Below are 8,187 nucleotides of genomic sequence, written 5' to 3'. Positions count from 1 at the left end.
CGTATATTGACCCTGTGTTCTCCAACTTGGCCCCGTTTTTCCGGTTCTAAAAGCTTCGCTGCAGATTAGGAATTCTAATAGAGATAACCATCCACACAGAGAAGAATGGGGTTGTTCCCTCCCTTCCTAATGTGCAGTCATTACTTTCTTCCCTTTTAACATTGCAATGCCTGGGGCACCCAAAGCCACCCCTGAATGTAGCTGACGAGAGCAGAGATTTATCTTAATAGCAGCTTGAGCAGGGACACACAGCCCTTCTGCAGTAAGTATGATGTTAGTTACAAGGGTTTGTTTGTTTAACTGATTTTGTAGACAGGGTCTCCTTATATATTAATAGCCCAGGCCGGCCTAGAATCTGTGATCCTCCTGCCTCAACCTCCTGAGTGCTGGGAATGAAGTTGTGTACCACTACATTTGGCTCTAGGAAGTTTTTCTTTTTTTTCTTTTTCAATAGAAGTTCATCGCTTCTTGGCCTTTTGGCTAAGATCAAGTGTAGAAGATATTTTTCATTTTTAGTCCTAATTTCCTACAACTCCTTTTCCTGTGTAGTGAGAGATATTGAATTTTATGACATATTTCATCTTCATCTGCATACCTGACCCTGTCATTATTCTCTGCAGGTATACTAATTAAAATGTTTTCTAAATCTAGAATTTCTGTAATTAGTGCTACTTGGTTGCAATGTAGACTTCCAGACCTATGTACACGACTAGTAAATGGTAGTTTTCTTCTATTTTTTTAAAAAACGTCTTTGATTTTGTTTCATAAGATGAGTTTAAAGGTATGTATTTCCTTTTTCCCATTATTTGTTCACCCGTGTGTCTGTGCTTGCGTATGCGGAGGCCAAAGGGCAATTTGAGGGCGTCTACTTTCCTCTCTTGCCATATGACTCCTTGGAATCGAACTCAGCTCACGAGGCTTGGCAGCAAGCTCCTTTCTCTGCTGAGCCATCTTGTCTACCCTGCTTCTCTGTTTTACTTCCCGGTATTGGCATTATCCTCAAGTGTTTGCTCAGCATTCAAATCATTTCTTCTTTCCATTCACAAAGTCAAGGCCTAATGTTGAGGAAAGGTTCTCAACAACAAAGTCCCTTCGTGTAACTTTATGCTGTCTGCTTCTCCCGGAGGGTGCTTTGGTAATAAGCATATTTCAGAGAAATGTCTGCATTTCATCTCCATGAGATCCATCAGCCTAACGTTGCTTATCACGGTCTTTGGCTGTCCTTGTTTGGGGACAGGGTCTCACTGGGTAGTTTTGCTGTGCAGAGCAGTCTGCTGTGCCTCAAGGCTGGGTTTAAATGTGTGCACCACCACGCCTGGCCGAACTCTCCTTTTAATATCTGCGGACCTGTCCCTCCTTTATTTGTTATACTAATAATTTACACTTATAGACTTCTGTTGGCAAGCCTGCTAGAGCCTTACCAACCAGCCTTTGGAAAGCAAACAGCTTTTCCATGCCCTTTCTTCCTGGGGGTTCCACGTGCTTTTTTTTTAAACTCTTAGGAGAAAGCCTGGGCTAGTGTACTCAGGCCTCTTTTACCACTTAGTATAAAACCAATATTTTAATCTTAAATATGTCCACAGGTACCATCTTAATGGCATCTCATACATCTTGATGCGTTACATTTTTATTTATCTCTTAGTTTATACCATTGACTTCATTTTGAAATGTAGAGGCCGTCTAGTTAATCTCCCAGTCTTTGGGAAAGTCCCCGGACTTCTTCCCATTGTTAGTTTCGAGGCTTCCTCTGTGGTTGGCTAGTGTTGTGCACGATCGCCAGCCTGGTGGAACTGCTCATTGTTGGTGTGCAAGCCTTTTATGCCCCGGTTTCCCACCTAGTCTGGCAGTGCTGAGGGATGTGCTGACAGCCCTGTGCTGCATCACTGCAGGCGCAACCTTATTTCTAGCATCCTCCCTTGTGTCCCAGGCGTGTTGAAGCGCTGTTAGGGATACCTGCACACATGTGATCTACAGGTACTTCTGAAATGCCTCTCTCTAGCCCTGGTAATATTCCTGTTCTGCCTTATTAATAGTTCTTATTAATATTCTTTTAATATTTCTTATTAATGTCCCCTCCAGCTGTCTTTTTTTTTTGAACCAATGGTTCCTTCATATTTAAAGGTAGTTTTTTTTCTTTTCTTTTTTTTTTAAACTGTAAATCGAACCCAGGACCATGCAGTGAGCTATAACCCCAGCCCTAAGTGCGGATTTCTGCTGTTTTGGTTCTGAAGTTTGAATTCGGTACTTGGAACACGCTAGACACTGCTTTGCCCCGACACTGCATCCCCACCTCCTGGCCCCACAGTTATAGAGAGGTTCACTGTAATTCTTGCCTCCCTTCCTCTGTAAGCTCTGTGCTTTTTCTTGTCTTGTTTGAGAAGCTGCTTTGCTATTTGAGACAGAGGCATCACTGTGTAGTCCTAGCTGACCTGGAACTAAGTTTATGTAGACCAGGTTGACCTTGAACTCACAGAGTTTTGGGGTTTTTTTTAACACAACTAATTTTCGTTTCCTTCCTTTGTTTTGTTTTAGAGACAATAGCTTACTATGTACTCCAGGCTAGCCTTGAACTAGTCTTTTACTTTCTCCAGTAATGGGTTTTAAAGAGTACATGACAACAGCTTCCACCTACTTTTTTTGTCTTGTTTTGTTTGAGGCAGGGTCTCACTACATACTCCTGGCTGTCCTGGAACTCACTATGTAGTCCAGGCTAGCCTCAAACTCTTCTCTGGCTACCTCTGCCTCCTGCGTGCTGAGATTAAAGGTGTATGCCACTGCTCCCACGGAGGTTCCTGCTTTGACTTCCTTTCAAGACCGACTGTGGTCAGAATCTAAACCTTTCCTCTCCAAGTAGCTTTCGGACATGACCTTTATCACAGTGGTAGAAAGCAAACCAGAACAAAGGCATTTCCTCCATAGGCCCCTCCCCCACCACCACTGTTCTGCTGCCTGCAGCTCCGCCCCTCTGTCCCTCCACCCCTCGACCCCTCATTGATCTAATTTCAATGGTGCCTTGGCATGATTTTCTTCAGGACTTTCAATGTTTGGAATTTGCTGCATTTCCTGAAGGTTTATGGTTTCCATTGGATTCTGAGAACATTTTGCATTCCTTTTATTGTTGTTGTTGTTTTGGGTTTTTTGTTTTGTTTTGCTTTTTTGTTTTTGAGATGAGGTTTCTCTGTGTCGTTTGGCTGTCCTGGAACTCACTCTGTAGACCAGGCTGGCCTCAAACTCAGAAATCTGCCTGTCTCTGCCTCCTAAGTGCTGTAATTAAAGGCGTGTGCCACTACCACCCGGCCCTTGCATTCCTTTTTAAAATATTTTTTTTTCTGCTTTTTTTCCGGGACGATGGTTATACGTATGCTAAGGCACCTGTGTTTCCCTAAAGGTTGCTGAGAGTCTGTCTTTGAAGCTCGGATTTGTTTAACCTCTGTGCTCCATCAGACAACCTGGTTTGTTCCAGCTTCGGTCTCACAAGTGATGAGATCTCACCTGTGGATCTCATCAACTGTTTTCATTTTAATTGTTATATAAGGTGGAAATTCCTGATTTCTTTGGAGATTCCATTAGATTATAATGATGCTTTGCTAGAGCAGACAGGTGAAAAAATATTTTGAAGAAGACACAGGTTAAAAAAAAAAGGTTTCGCTGAAGCAGACACAGATGAAAGGAGGTTTTGCTGAGCAGACACAGGTGAAAGGATGTTTTGCTGAAGCAGACACAGGTAAAAGGATGTTTTGCTGAAGCAGACACAGATGAAAGGAGGTTTTGCTGAAGCAGACACAGGTGAAAGGATGTTTTGCTGAAGCAGACACAGGTGAAAGGATGTTTTGCTGAAGCAGACACAGGTGAAAGGATGCTTGATTCTCAGAAGGAATGTAAATAGGACCCCACAGACAGTGAGAACTCAAGCATTGGTCCACCTTGCTCTGCCTCGCAAGTCCCCACTGACGACACACATGTATTGGTTCACTCGCCTTACACTGTATTGCTGAGCTTTGCTTGTGGTGACTTCGTAGAGAGAAACTCACCAAGGAACTTCTGGTGTGATTCCCGTGGCTTTTTCCCACTTCCCTGGACTCCAGCCTATTATTGCACCTCGCCATTTCTTTTGGATCCAGCTGCTGCTGATGATTTGTGTGTGGTGTTTGCTAATGGACTAGACTGAGAACAATGGAGATTGGAATTGTCCCCCCCAAAAAATATTTCTAAACATGTCCGCTTCCCCTGCATCCTAATAACCTTACTTTCCCACTCTCTGATGGGTGGTGGGCTAGAGGGGAGGATGAACCCTTATTAAAGTAGGTTGTGAAAAATATATGCCTACAGTTATATTTTCTCATTTCTAGATGCTATATTGTGACCCTGTGTGTTCATGTGTATACATTTGTATGCCTGTGTGTCAAGAACCACACCAGATGTCATCCTCTGTCCCTCCCTTTCATTTTTGAGGCAGGGTCTCACAGTGAACCTGGAGTGGACTGATTTTGACCTTCTGACCGGGGAGTCCCACGGAGCCTGCCATCTCCATCTCCTCGGAGCAGGGATGTGGGATCCGGGTCTCTGCTTTGTAAAGTCAACTCTACCCCTTGGTGGAGACAGGTCCTGTCTCCTCCCTTGAGGGTTAATGGAGTGGGACAGGTCTGGGATCTGTTGAGGGGACATCCCTAGGAAGGGGAGGTTACCAGGCAATACCAACCCCTTTTCCGCAGCGCAGTCACCAGCAGTTGCCATGGGGATCTGCTGGGTCTGACCACCTACGCATAACTATTTCTTCATTTTTCTTTCAGATGCTGTCCAGAGATTGAGTGTGCTTACAAATTCCCCAATGCTTTGAGTTTAATCTTTTTCTAAAGATCCTGTCCTCACCGTGTAGCTGATCTCCATGCCAGCTTCTCCCTTCCATCCTCCTCTTCCTCTCAGGCAGTCACGAGATACAGCTCACCTGCCCTGGGCTTCTCCTTCCAAACTAATACAATCGCCCTCAACTTTGGTCTGAGTTGGTTTTTGGTCCTTGGGCTTCAGTTAGTGTTCCTTAAATTCTTTTATTAATGAAACTGAGAACCCCAAGAGGGGACCCTGACTTCCCCATATAATGCGAGGCACTTCTGGGACTCCCCAAGACGCCTGGTAATACTTCTCTATCACCTTTTACTTTAATTAGCAGAGAAAACTAACCCACCCCTGCACCCACAGGCAGCGTCTCTCATCTTTCTGTTTTTAAAAAAAAAGACCTTCCCCGTCCAGCCTCATGATGACCACGCTGCCCTTCGCCCTCCTGGGCAGTCTTCTCCAGCCTGTGATGGCTTCTCTGGAGTGCTTTTCTGCTGATCCTGTAATCTGTGCCATTGCTGGGACCACTCTCCTGGATGGGGTCCGTTTTCCTGGATCTTTGCGCCGGGTACTAGACAATGTGAAATCTCTATGCGTGTGTATCTGCATTCTTTCTCCCTGACTTGTTTCTGATCTGGTAATTTGCAGATCAGACTCCTTCAAGCTCTCAAACTTGGAAAGATTCAGAGCAGTTTTTATTCTGGAAGTCATTTATCTTCACTACTGAGGCATGATACTTTAACAGTATTTCATGAAGCCCGAGCTGGCAAACTCATAATGGAGCTAAGGATGGCCTTGAACTTCTGATCCTCCTGCCACCGCCTCCTGACTGATGGATTGCCTGCATACAGCACCATCCATGCCCCTGGATGTGGCGCCAGCAATAGAATTCAGGGGTGCACGAGTGTAAGGTAGGCAGGTCCTCTGCCAGCTGAGCCGCACCCTCTGTCGCTAGGCGTGACGCTTCCGTGGAACCATCCTGTCCCCTGTTTCACAGTGTCCCTCCATCCTGGAGGCGTGTGGGAGCCTGAGGTATCATCAGCTCTATGACCCTGGGAAATGCCCTGCCTCCTCCTTCATCAATGGATTCTTCTCACGCTCAGGGAGGTCGCACTGCAGCCAACACCCAAAGCGATCTCTCCGGCCGGCCAGCTTTCTTTCCATGCCATCATCTCCTCTGGTATTTTAGGTCATAGTCTGGATTCTTTGGCTTCCCTGAACTCTGACCTCCATGTCCTTATGCCAGGCAGTATTCTATCATTTAAGCAAAAATATTTAAAGACTTGTATTGGCTCATGGCTTCCAAGGTTTTAGTTCCTCCTCACTGGTCCCGCTGCACAGGGCCTATGTCAGCACTGACCACGGGAACACAACATAGTGGAAGTGGGGAGAAGGGGTGTCTCTCCACAGCATCCAAAGAAGCAAAGAAAAAACAGGACAGGGCTAGGTCCCAATAGTTCCTCCAACAAGACACACCCAGTGACCTAACTTCCTTGCACTAGGCCCTTCTTTCTTTCTGCCCCCCCACAACCCCCTCCGAGACAGGGTTTCCCTGTGTAGCCCTGGCTGTCCTGGAATTCACTCTATAGGCCAGGCTGACCTCAAACTCAGAAATCTGCCTGCCTCTGCCTCCCAAGTGCTGGGATTAAAGGTGTGTACCACCACTGCCTGGCTCTTTTATTTATTTTTTTAAATAAGGGAAAATGCTGAGTCAAAGATGACGCCAAGGATTTTAGCCTCTGCATTTTTTTTTAAAGATTTATTTTATTATATGTAAGTACACTGTAGCTGTCTTCAGACATCCCAGAAGAGGTGGTCAGATCTTGTTACGGATGGTTGTAAGCCACCATGTGGTTGTTGGGATTTGAACTCAGGACCTGTGGAAGAGCAGTAGGCCCGACTTTCTAAAGGTTCCACAACCCCCACTACCACCAAAGGCCAGGGACCAGGCTCTCAACAAACAGGCTTTGGTTTGCATCCAAAGATGCAATCTCTAATGCACTTCAATTCAGAAGGCTAGAGTTTGTTTCCAATACTTTCCTGCCCCAGGTGCAGCCTGGAAATGGCTTCCTCACTAATGGAGGTAATGTCCCTCGGGGACTGCATTATTGGGACACCTGCTGTCTGATAGCTAAAGTTTTCCAACCTGTGTAGCTGGGGCTGTTATTCTGGTTTTTTTTTTTCTTTTTGTTTTTTGCTTTTTCTTTTAGTTGCCAATAACATGCACACAGTTTCATCTCCAAAGCAGTTAATTTTTCATGCGCTGACTCTAGATTTGTTTTACCCGTTCGCCCTAAAGAACTCACCCTGTCTCTAAACCCTAGTGAATGGGAGCCTTTTATGTCTGTCTAGAACTTTCTTCCTCGATGTGTGTTCCTTGCTGGATTCATCTTCACAAGGGCAACTTGCAGCCTTTTTAAAAAAAAGAATCTAAGATTTTAACATTTAATGAGACCATGGGAAACTAAGGCCTTAAACCATTACGATGTTTCCAAACAGTGATCAATATCGACCGGGAGCAGTGTCTTGCTGTCTCGGAAAGCAGCTGGGATCCACTCACCACACTGCAGTGCGACCTTGCTATGTTAGTGAGGACCATGTTTAGCCCTGCCTTTAAGGAAGCTGCTGTTTGAGGATGCCGGATCATTTGTTGTCTAATGAACACAAAGCCCCGGTTTGATGGGCAGCAACAGCAGCATGAGTTGTAATCCAAGCTCTTTGAAATAGAGGCGAGGTTCAGGAGTTCAAGGGTAGCCTGATCTACACACTGAGTCCTAGGCTAGCTTAGACTATATGTCAAGACCCTATCTCAAAAACCAGAACAACAGGGCTGGAGAGATGAACTGGTGGTTAAGAGCACTGGCTGTTTTTCCAGAGGACCTGGGTTTGATTCTAAGCATTCATGTGGAGTCTTAGAACTCTACATATATAGAGCCAGGCAGTGGTGGCGCACGCCTGTAATCCCAGCACTCTGGGAGGCAGAGGCAGGCAGATTTCTGAGTTTGAGGCCAGCCTGGTCTACAGAGTGAGTTCCAGGACAGCCAGGACTATACAGAGAAACCCTGTCTTGAAAAAACCAAATCCAAAAAACAAAAACAACAGCAAAAAAGAACCATATATAACTCCAGTCCTAGGAGATCCGATGCCCTCCCTCTTCTGGCCTTCACAGGTGCAGAGACATACAGGCAGACAAAATATCCATAGACATAAATAAATGTTAATTTTTAAAATGACAACAAAAAAGATTTTGGAGTGATTTTTTTCTCCTTTAATGCAAGCATACAGAGGTGGATGGACCTCTTTGAGTCTGAGGCCAGCCTGGTCTAAATAGAGCATTCCAGGCTAGCCAGGACT

At 45.3% G+C, this 8,187-nt stretch overlaps 1 pseudogene; it reads left to right on the top strand.

Annotated features, from left to right (window-relative positions):
- Positions 1–460: 460 nt before the first annotated feature.
- LOC127681913 (uncharacterized) lies at positions 461–538 on the top strand (annotated as a pseudogene).
- The last annotated feature ends 7,649 nt before the right edge of the window (positions 539–8,187 follow it).

This window comes from Apodemus sylvaticus, chromosome 3, assembly GCF_947179515.1.
Source record: "Apodemus sylvaticus chromosome 3, mApoSyl1.1, whole genome shotgun sequence".
Taxonomy (NCBI): Eukaryota; Metazoa; Chordata; class Mammalia; order Rodentia; family Muridae; genus Apodemus; species Apodemus sylvaticus.
Note: the sequence above shows the minus strand (reverse complement) of the source record. Positions and strands in the feature narration are given on the sequence as shown.